The 11,986-nt window shown below is 38.9% G+C and overlaps 1 pseudogene; it reads left to right on the top strand.

Annotated features, from left to right (window-relative positions):
* Positions 1–8,399: 8,399 nt before the first annotated feature.
* LOC113276727 lies at positions 8,400–8,499 on the top strand (annotated as a pseudogene).
* The last annotated feature ends 3,487 nt before the right edge of the window (positions 8,500–11,986 follow it).

Below are 11,986 nucleotides of genomic sequence, written 5' to 3'. Positions count from 1 at the left end.
ATGAAATGTCTCTTTCGGAAATTTCATTATGATCTCGTTCTTGTACCTTTGCCAATTTTATTGACAAAAGGGGGAGAATTAATATGTAGTTCACACTACAAATACATATGGTTTTAGGATCATTGTGTAAGGGGGAGTGGTTTCAATGTGAGATGGAGTATTGACTAAGGGGGAGTGATACATATCACCATAGTATTATTGTTGAAGTTGTGATACAATTAGACTTTGACACTGTGTAATAATACTACGACACTGTATAACAATGATCGAGATCGATGCTTTCTCATTGTTATAGATATGGATCTTCAACAACGGTGATGCTAAACTTACAACCTTTGGGATCATTGGAGTACTTGGAAGTGACGAAGATTTCGAGGAATGTTGAAGATTAGACATGTGGAATAGGAGCTACTAAAGTTTCTTTATATTTTTTGTATTCCATATGTATTGATAGTTTTGTCACTAAAATTGATAAAGGCGGAGATTGTTAGAGCATTGCTCGGTCGAACTCGCATACGTTGCTATCTCAAGCATGTTTGTCAATGTTAGTGATCAAAACTATAAGTCTTGATTTTTAGTCTATTATACATAAGTCTCGGACTAGGATAGAAAGTGTAGTTGAGCTCAAGGACTTCATGGCGATTCATCATACAAGTAGAAGAACTACTCAAGGAACCGGTGGAACTTCTCGACAGAAAGGTATGTGAAGACTTGAACTTATCTGTCACTCAAAAGTCTATCTACTCTATATCCTACTCTTTGAGACAAGAAGTCGTGTGTTATATATATAGACTTGGATTATACACACTTGGTATTTCGAGTCGAGTATACCTCGCCTATCTATATCTCGAAATATGTGTTGGTAAGCTTTTCGCTTCGATCAAGTTTATCTTTACCATGTGACGAAAGTCATGATATGTTTCAATCACTTTGAAAATTTCTTTGACGATAAATGGTGTAACAAATATATAACGTCCTCTAAGAATGTTTCAATGATTGAAATGAGAGTTTAGATTACATAACCAATGATGGACATAAGCATTGTTGTGGAAACACGTTTATGTTTAAGTCCTATGATGTATTTTATATATAGTGATAAAAATGGTTCGATTCTCAGACTTGCGAAGGATAAAATATAGACTTAAATTCTAAAACAAAAATAGAAAACTCAAACAAAGATGATGTTGTTATCAATATTAAAAGAACAATGAGGCTAAATTCCACTATTTTCCAAGTTCAAAGTGATTTAAATCCAATATTTATATTTATTCAATTTTTTCGTTTAATTTGATTCTAAGATGTTGCAACAAGTAGATTTTTAAAATAACAAGAGTAAATCAAAAGCATGGGATATCAAAAACCTAAGTCCAAGCATATACCATCAATGGAAATCACAATTGTTGAATAAAAATTATTAAAACAATTCTCAAACAAGGCAAATAATCATATGAATAATTGTAATAAATAAGATAAATAGAAAATACCACTCTTTATTAGAAAAATAGCTTCCTCTATCGCCCCAGCAATGGGGTTTAGGTCCTCATATCAAAAACAGGTTCAAAATATTTTTCCATTGCTCAAAAGGTGTTTTCAAAGGTGAAGAGACTCAAAGGGAGTAAAACAGTTCAATCGCAACGTTTATATGTGTTGCAGATCGACTGTTACAAGAGAAACAGAAGGAATAAGACTGCTACAGTAACGATAGAAACGAAGTGCTGTAGAACAACGACAGTGTTCTGCGACAGTTGGGCGTGGGTTGATGTTCTTCGTGTTCTTCAGCAGCACCAGCAGAACAACTTTCCTGCAACTCGTGATTTTTGTCTCCTCTGGTTCTCTAAACTACCCCAAACTGTTCGTCCTCTCTGTGACTTGAAGCAACCTTTTTATAGCCAACAGGAACCCTAATACTCGATTTAATTCTCTCTTTTCTTCGGCAGAAAGTCTCGGACTTCTCCACTTTGCAAACTATTCTCTACGCGTTTCTGAGCTGTACTTGTCATTCCAGTTCCTCTATTAGATTGATACGAATCTTAGGAAGGGTTATCTTCCCTCAAATCACTCGTAACTGCCAAATATAATCTCAACAGACCCCGAAAACTTCTTCCTCCTCTGTTTTCTTCTCGCGGCTTATCCGGCCTTAATTGGTTGAGTCCAATCAATCTACCATCCCTGTTATGATCCAGAAAGTCCAGCCCAACAAATATCTGCAATCGAATCTGGTCGAATCCCTTGCGAAATCCAATTCCAAATCTTCACGACTACTGCCGTTTTCCCGCCGAATTCCGATTCGAATTGTGAAGAAGAAGAGGCGCCCCCTATCCAGAGTAGGGATGCCTTTAGCAGCTGTCTTGGGGTGTCATGAGGGTGCCCCTTATCCATGCTGAGAGTCCGAATAACAAGTGTCCTCCGGGCGCTTTTAGACAACTTTTCGATCCAATTTTTCCAAAAATATTTATTGGCCAAAAATACCTACACACACATAAAACACCATAATAAGTACAAAAATGAGAACTATCAATATATAGAATCGAGACAAATTAGACACAAAAATGTGTCTATCAAATACCCCCAAACTTATTATTTGCTAGTCCTCGAGCAAAACTGAAATAGAAAATAAAATCCTAACTCACTGTCGCAGGCATCGTCGATTGCATTTAGCGTATGCAATAAGCCTTTAAGCCCCTAAGTGTCCCTAGTGGCCGAGTTGTAGTCTCGGGAGGGCTTACCAGAGGTATACCCACAAAACCTTTATACTCCAGACCTTAGCTATCTACGCAGAACCTCCTAAAGAATCTCCTTGGTTGGCATACTTATTGACTACAGGAGGAAGTACCCTGATGCGAAATTCCAATTGTTGTACACGAGTTTGCACTCAAGCATACTAAAATTCATATAAAGTGACAGAACTCTACTCAAATAGTTGCACTATGGACATCAATATTCGGAGTCAAACCAATCACATGGATAGATTAAGAGATGGATATAAAAAAACGTAGATGGTTTTGATGTTTACTAAGTGAACGGCGTTTCCCATATATGTCTGAAGGCCTACGCCAAAATGAACCTATCCTAATGGATTGAGATACTAGTCCGACTAATATCAACACAACTGGCATATACAAGGGAACCAGTGATTGATAATCCTAACTCTAGGTCAACACAGCTGGCATATACAAGGGTACCAGTGGTCGACTTTATTGAATTTATTCCTTTTGGTCAATTGGTCTGGTCTCAATTTTTTTTTCTTGGTATTTCAATCACTCTAATTCACCCTAGCATTGGTAACAACTTGAATCGTGATCCCCACCTAATCACTTAGAGTAACATAGTTTAAAAACAAAATAAAATAAAAATAGAAGTGACAAGGACTCAACGAGATATGGTGAAACTATCATGTTATTTCTAACACCTGAGCTCTGTGCTTTTATGAATAGACTCTTCTAGATGTTTCCATCTAATCAGATTGGTTCCTCAACTCCTACAACCAAAATGCTTCCATCCACTTAGGTTGGTTAGTGCTATCCTTAATATGCATAAATTTCTAGGCTCTGGAGTTTATTTAAAACAAAAAGTTTCTACCCCACCCCCAAACTTAAATCTAACATTGTCCTCAATGTTTCGAATGAAAGAACAGTACCAAAAATATAAGTAACATGAGGAAATAGTAAAGAGAGAGTTCGAAAAGATAGTACCTGGGTGAAGTGAAACCAAAAACTGACAAAAATATTATACAACATACAAATCGCCTCGATGGTCAATCAGGGGTAAACAGGGTCCTCCAGAGGGACCTCCTCAACATCACCTGTAGGAAAAGGCTCTAAAAAGAGCTTCAATCTCTGACAGTTAAGCTTTGAAGAACTAGTACCATCTGATGTCTCAATCTCAATAGCGCCATGAGGAAAAACAGTACGGACCACAAAAGGACCGGTCCACCGAGAGCGCAGTTTCTCGGGGAATAGATGCAAATGAGTGTCATACAGAAGAACTTTTTGACCTGGAGAAAATGACTTCCGTAAAATATTATTATCATGCACAAGTTTCATTTTTTTCTTATACTCCTTAGCACTATCGTATGCATCTCTACGAATCTCGTCCAATTCATTGAGCTGGAGTTTTCTGTGAGCTCCTGCCTTGTCAAGTGAAAAGTTTAACTGCTTAATAGCCCAATAGGCTCTATGCTCTAACTCAAAAGGCAAGTGACATGCCTTTCCAAATACTAAACGGTAGGGTGACATTCCAATGGGTGTCTTAAACGCGGTACGGTAAGCCCATAAGGCATCAGTAAGCCTCGACGACCAATCTTTCCTATTAGGATTAACTGTTTTCTCTAAAATACGCTTAATTTCCCTATTGGAAACCTCTACCTGACCACTAGTCTGTGGGTGATACGGGGTAGCAACTTTATGGGTAATACCATATTGTTTCATTAATAGAGCAAATGGTCTATTACAAAAGTGTGAACCCCTATCACTAATTATAGCTCGCGGTGTACCAAAACGTGTAAGTATATTCTCTTTCAAAAACTTAATTACGACCCTATGGTCATTTGTTTCAAAAATAGGGTTCAAAGGCATCATATTTCTACGGGAAATGGTTCCTAACCTCTGGCAACGATCACAAGAAACACAGTGACTATGAGAGTCTTTAACCAGTGAAGGCCAGTAAAATCCACATTGCAATATCTTAGCAGCAGTCTTCTTAGCACTAAAATGACCCCCACAAGCATGTTCATGACAAAATGAGAGAATACTGGACTGGTCACTCTCAGGTACACATCTCCTAATAATCTGGTCGGGACAATACTTAAACAAATAAGGATCGTCCCAAAAGAAATGCTTAACCTCGGGTAAAAACTAGAACGATCTTGTTTACCCCAATGTTGAGGGGTACGGCCAGTAACAAGATAATTCACTATATTTGCATACCAAGGTGATTGGGAAACAGAGAACAATTGTTCGTCAGGAAAGCTATCCCTTATAGGAAGGGCATCACTAGGGGAACTAACAACTAACCTGGATAAGTGGTCTGCTACTACATTTTCAGCACCCTTTTTGTCTCTAATGTCTGGAGAAAATTCTTGTAACAATAGGATCCACCTAATCAATCTAGGTTTGGTGTCCTTCTTAGACAAAAGGTATTTCAAAGCAGCATGATCGTATAGATTACGATCTTAGAACCTAATAGGTAGGATCTAAACTTATCCAAGGCAAACACGATGGCTAGCAGTTCCTTCTCGGTAGTTGTATAGTTCAATTGGGCATCATTCAGAGTTTTGCTAGCATAGTAAATCACATGAAGTAATTTGTCTACTCGTGACCTAACAACGCCTATAGCATAATCTGAAGCATCACACATAATCTCAAAGGGTAGGTTCCAGTTGGGTGCCTGGACTATGGGAGCGGTAGTGAGTAAATTTTTAAGCTTCTCAAAAGCCTCTAAACAAGCATCATCAAAGACAAACTTAACATCTTTTGCAAGCAAATTGCAAAGAGGTCTAGAAATCAAGCTAAAATCCTTAATGAATCGACGGTAAAAACCTGCATGCCCTAGGAATGACCTAATGTCTTTTACGGTTTTTGGGACCTGTAAAGTCTTAATAAGGTCAACTTTGGCTTTGTCTACCTCTATACCCTTTGAAGAAATGATGTGCCCTAAAACAATTCCTGATTTAACCATGAAATGGCATTTTTCCCAATTAAGCACTAAATTCTTTTCCTTACACCTAGTCAACACTAATGTCAAATGATGCAAGCACTCATCAAAAGATGAACCAAACACTGAAAAATCATCCATAAAGACCTCTAAAAACCGTTCTACCATATCAGAAAATATGCATCATACAACGCTGAAAAGTCGCAGGGGCATTACACAGCCCGAAAGGCATGCGTCTATACGCGAAGTACCAAAGGGACAGGTAAAAGTGGTTTTCTCTTGGTCTTCTGGGGCAATAACGATCTGATTATATCCGGAAAAGCCATCTAAAAAGCAATAGAAACTATATCCAGCTAATCTCTCTAGCATTTGGTCGATAAAAGGAAGGGGAAAGTGATCCTTCCTTGTGACCTTGTTCAATTTCCTATAGTCGATACAGACACGCCATCCCGTGGTCACTCGGGTTGGGATTAACTCATTATCCTCATTCTGGACTACAGTGATACCTGATTTCTTGGGAACAACCTGAACGGGGCTGACCCACTTACTGTCTGAAATTGGGTAGATAATACCCGCATCTAACAACTTAAGCACCTCTTTTCGAACTACTTCTTTCATGTTAGGGTTCAGTCGACGTTGCATCTCCCTAGACGGTTTGGAGTCTTCCTCTAAATGAATCTGATGCATACAAACGGTAGGACTAATACCCTTAATGTCTGCTATAGACCACCCTAAAGCTTCCTTATTATCTTGAAGTACTTTTACTAGCCTACTTTCCTGATCACTATCCAAGTCGGCAGCAATAATCACAGGTAAAGTCTCAGATGGGCCTAAGAACACATACTTCAGGTTATCTGGTAGTGGTTTGAGGTCCAACTTAGGGGGCTCTTCTAAGGAAGGAACTGAGGTAGTCTCAGAAGCTGGTAATGGTTCGAACCTAGCTTTCCATCTATCAGTGTCTAACACAGGGGTAGAATCTAATAGAGCATTCACTTGTTCAATGGTACTATCATCGTCAAAATCTAAACCAAAATGGGATAGACAACTCTCTAATGGGTCTTCAGACAAGATGTTTGGTAATGACTCCTGAACTAAGGATTCTATCATATTCACCTCTTCAACACATGTGTCATCTAGCTCATAAGGTAGCTTACTGACATTAAAAATGTTCATTTCGATAGTCATATTACCAAAGGATAAATTCATCACACCATTTCGACAGTTTATGATCGCATTAGACGTAGCTAAGAATGGGCGACCTAAAATCACAGGTATCTGGTTCTCTGGGTCAGGGACAGGTTGGGTATCTAGGACCACGAAATCCACTGGATAAATAAACTTGTCGACCTCAATAAGAACATCCTCGATAACACCTCGAGGAATTTTGACAGACCTATCAGCTAACTGCAGTGTTATCTGAGTAGGTTTCATTTCACCAAGTCCTAGCTGTAAGTACACATGGTACGGCAGTAAGTTCACACTGGCTCCTAAGTCAAGTAAAGCTTTTTCTACCCGGTGTTTACCTATTGTACAAGCAATGGTTGGGGAACCTGGGTCTTTGTACTTTGGAGTGTGTGTTCTGAATGATTGAACTTACATGACTAGCTAAAAAGGCTTTCTTATGGACGCTAAGTTTTCGCTTTCGCGTACACATATCCTTAAGGAACTTGGCATAAGCAGGAATTTGCCTAATTGCATCTAATAAAGGAAGGTTTATGGTAACTTGCTTAAAAACCTCCAATATGTCATTAAAGTTCGATTCCTTCTTTGTTGATGCTAATAGCTGGGGAAATGGGGCTCTAGGCACAGAATCAGACCTCTCAGGAACCGAATTGGCATCATCGGAAATTTTATCAGTCCCCTCAGTTAGTGGTCCTGAGGGGTGAACTACAGTATGTTCACTATCGGGCATGGTTACCTGATTGTCTACTACTCTACCACTCCTAAGGGTTCTAATAGCATTCAATTGATTCGATGGTTTTGCACCTACTTCATGAACTCCTCTAGGGTTGGGGGTAGTCTGACTAGGGAGCCTTCCGTTATCTCTCTCACTTAAGGTCTTAGCTATTTGGCCGACTTGAAGTTCTAGCTTAGCAAGGCTCTGAGCATTAGTTTGAAAGTTCTGCTTGGTTTCCTGTTGAAAACTAATTTGGCTCTGTGCTAACATATCCTGAGTTTTTGCTAACATCTTAATAGATTCCTCTAAGCTAGTCGTTTTGTTTTCTGGGCCTGATGAATTCTTAGTGTAACCAAAACCTGGGGGAGCATTAGAATTACTAAACTGACCTTGACTCTGGCCCTTAGACCATGAAAGGTTCGGATGGTTTCTCCAACCAGGATTATAGGTTTCTGAATATGGGTCAAACTTCTGACGGTTATCATACCTAGTGTTATTATAGAGAGCATTGGCTTGCTCTTCATTATTCTGGCCCTCCCAAAAAGGCTCTAATCTACCACTAGTGTGACCCACTTCTAAAGCTTCTAACCTTTTCGCTATAGCAGCAATTTTGGCATCTGATTCAAAGCTTCCTTCTACCCTATTAACGTTTCCTCTGCCTAGAAGAATTGTTTTCTGGGGTACCCTGTTGCTTTCCCATTGTTGGGTCTTTTCGGCGATTTCATGCAAATATGTCATCGCATCATCAACTGTTTGGTTTTCAAACCTACCTGTACACATGGACTCTACTGTAGTTGTGGTGGGATAATTTAAACCCTCATAAAGGATCTGAACTAACCTAACCTTTTCTAAACCATGATGAGGACATTGGGCTAATAAATCATTGAACCTTTCCAAATACCTATACAAAGATTCTCCCTCCTGTTGTGTAAACGTGCAGATTTGCGTCCTAATAGACGAGGTTTTGTGCCTAGGGAAAAACTTGTTCAAAAAGTCATATGTAAGTTGTTCATAGGTTTCAATTGATTCGGAAGCCAAACTATACAGCCACGACTTGGCTTTATCTTTTAAGGAAAAGGGGAATAACCTGAGTTTTAAAGCATCATCATCAAGGTTTCTAATTTTCAGGGTACTACAAATTTCCTCAAAGTCCCTAACATGGAAATAGGGGTTTTCATTTTCTTTTCCTAAAAAGATTGGGAGCAATTGTAAGGTTCCAGGCTTAAGTTCATAATTTGCTTCAGTTTCAGGTAACCTGATACACGAGGGACGAGTAGTCCTAGTAGGATTCAACAAGGCTTTCAAAGTTGCCATTTATGGCGCTATTGGACTATCAGGGATTCTTTCCTCAAACGGACGTTCAAAAACGGAATCTTCACGAATCGAACTTTCTAAATTGAGGTAATCAAGACGCTTAGAACTATTAGGTTTCTCTTTAACAAATCTACCTAGGGCGTCTCTTTTACGTTCAGGCATGCAACAGAATAAGGTAGGGAATTTTATGCAAACACAAAACAAGGCTGACTCAACCAAATCAAACCTAAATTTCTAGCAAACAAAAAGCATGATGGCTCCACTTAGATTGTTTCTAGACCAGCTTCTATTCTTTCGAAAAGGAACTCGTTACAATCTGAGCAAACCCCTCTGGAATCAATCCGAGTCAAAGTAAGTTGAATCGAGGCGAGGGAAGCTTAGTGGAGCTTTGATACCCAAGGCCTCACCGGTTACAAGGCGGCGCAGTCACGCATTCAACTCATAGAAACCTTCAAGAACTTCGAAGTATGCTCAAAAGAGTAACCAATATTCTTCGAACGACTTTCCTATTAAGCTCGTTACCCTATAGGTCTCATTCTAGTCAAAATTTTAGGCTTAGGTTCGCGTTTGGTTTCGTTTTCCTAAGGCGGTCAAGAAGAGAACAGTGATGAAATTCGAACCCTTATCTTGTATGGCCAGTCCTTGCCATTTACTAGGAAATTAAAGCAGCCATTTTCAAGTCCTCAACATATATGCAAACGAAGGAATACAGTAAACCCGCTGACAGGGGATTCACGGGTGTTTCGAAAAACTTACCTCCCGTACCAGACGGGCGAAGAACCGCTGAAGTCGACTCGGTCCACGACTCCTATGTCATGTACGAACCCGAGGGGCCGAGGCGATATTGTAATCACCGTCCTTCTCTGCACACAATTTATATTTAAACCAACCCTTCCTTAGGGTTTTTTAAAAAATAATAATGTCCAAAGTCCAATGTCCAAGTGTCCAAAAAAGAAAAGAAAAATTACAAAAATAACAAACCCTAATACAGTTCTCTCTCTTTTTTTTATAAAGAAAAATAAAAAAACCCTAAAAAAAAAATATCTAAAAAGAAATTGTCTTCTTCTCCGTTCTTTTCTCTTTAAGCTTCGCTCCAAGTCTTTATGCTTTAAGTTCCAGTCTTTACGAAATCACCAAACTCCTTGGGTCAATTCGCTTTATGATCCAAAACCTGTAGAAAAAAGATAAATACCCAAAAACGTAAAAAATAACAAAAATAATAACAACCTAAAAAATAAAAAAAAGAAAAGAAAAGAAAACGAAGTCTAAAAACCCTAAAAGCAAATCCGCGTCGGCGGCGCCAAAAATTGATGTATTTTATAGATAGTGATAAAAGTGGTTCGATTCTCAGACTTGCGAAGGATAAAATATAGACTTAAATTCTAAAAAAAAAATAGAAAACTCAAACAAAGATGATGTTGTTATCAATATTAAAAGAATACTGAGGCTAAGATTCCACTATTTTCCAAGTTCAAAGTGATTTAAATCCAATATTTATATTTATTCAATTTTTTCGTTTAATTTGATTCTAAGATGTTGCAACAAGTAGATTTTTAAAATAACAAGAGTAAATCAAAAGCATGAGATATCAAAAACCTAAGTCCAAGCATATACCATCAATGGAAATCACAATTGTTGAATAAAAATCATTAAAACAATTCTCAAACAAGGAAAATATTCATATGAATAATTGTAATAAATAAGATAAATAGAAAATACCACTCTTTATTGGAAAAATAGCTTCCTCTATCGCCTCAGCAATGGGTTTTAGCTCCTCATATCAAAAACAGGTTCAAAATATTTTTCCATTGCTCAAAAGGTGTTTTCAAAGGTGAAGAGACTCAAAGGGAGTAAAATAGTTCAATCGCAACGTTTATATGTGTTGCAGATCGACTGTTACAAGAGAAATAGAAGGAATAAGACTGCTACAGTAACGATAGAAGCGAAGTGCTGTAGAACAACGACAGTGTTCTGCGACAGTTGGGCGTGGTTTAATGTTCTTCGTGTTCTTCAGCAGCACCAGCAGAACAGCTTTCCTGCAACTCGTGATTTTTGTCTCCTCTGGTTCTCTAAACTACCCCAAACTGTTCGTCCTCTCTGTGACTTGAAGCAACCTTTTTATAGCCAACAGGAACCCTAATACTCGATTTAATTCTCTCTTTTCTTCGGCAGAAAGTCTCGGACTTCTCCACTTTCCAAACTTTTCTCTACGCGTTTCTGAGTTGTATAGGTCATTCCAGTTCCTCTATTAGATTGATACGAATCTCGGGAAGGGTTATCTTCCCTCAAATCACCCGTAACTGCCAAATATAATCTCAACAGACCCCGAAAACTTCTTCCTCCTCTGTTTTCTTCTCGCGGCTTATCCAGACTCAATTGGTTGAGTCCAATTAATCTACCAGCCCTGTTGTGATCCAGAAAGTCCAGCCTGACAAATATCTGCAATCGAATCTGGTCGAATCCCTTGCGAAATCCAATTCCAAACCTTCACGACTGCTGACGTTTTTCCCGCCGAATTCCGATTCGAATTGTGAAGAACAAGAGGCGCCCCCTATCCAGAGTAGGGGTGCCTTTAGCAGCTGCCTTGGGGTGTCCTGAGGGTGCCCCTTATCCATGCTGAGAGTCCGAATAACAAGTGTCCTCCGGGCGCTTTTAGACAACTTTTCGAGCCGATTTTTCCAAAAATATTTATTGGCCAAAAATACCTACACACACATAAAATACCATAATAAGTACAAAAATGAGAACTATCAATATATAGAATCGAGACAAATTAGACACAAAAATGTGTCTATCATCCTATTCCTTGAACCAAACTTTGCGAACTTTGTTGATCAAGAGAACCAGAAGAATGGCATGAGCCAAGTCCGCGAACTGCCGAAGTTCTCAAACCCAAGAATTTTTACCGGAGTTGACAAACTACTTGCGTGAAACTAAGTACGCGAACTCAGTCCGCGAACCCAGTCCGCGAACCGACGATGTTCTCAAACCCGAGAATTTCTGCTGGAGTTTGTAAACTCTGCGCGGTAACTTAAATCCGCGAGCCTAGTCTGCGAACTTGAGAAGGTTATATATCTGAAGAAGATTTCTGAACTTAAACTTAAAAAGACTAAGGAATGCAGT

This window comes from Papaver somniferum, chromosome 4, assembly GCF_003573695.1.
Source record: "Papaver somniferum cultivar HN1 chromosome 4, ASM357369v1, whole genome shotgun sequence".
Classification (NCBI taxonomy): domain Eukaryota; kingdom Viridiplantae; phylum Streptophyta; class Magnoliopsida; order Ranunculales; family Papaveraceae; genus Papaver; species Papaver somniferum.
Note: the sequence above shows the minus strand (reverse complement) of the source record. Positions and strands in the feature narration are given on the sequence as shown.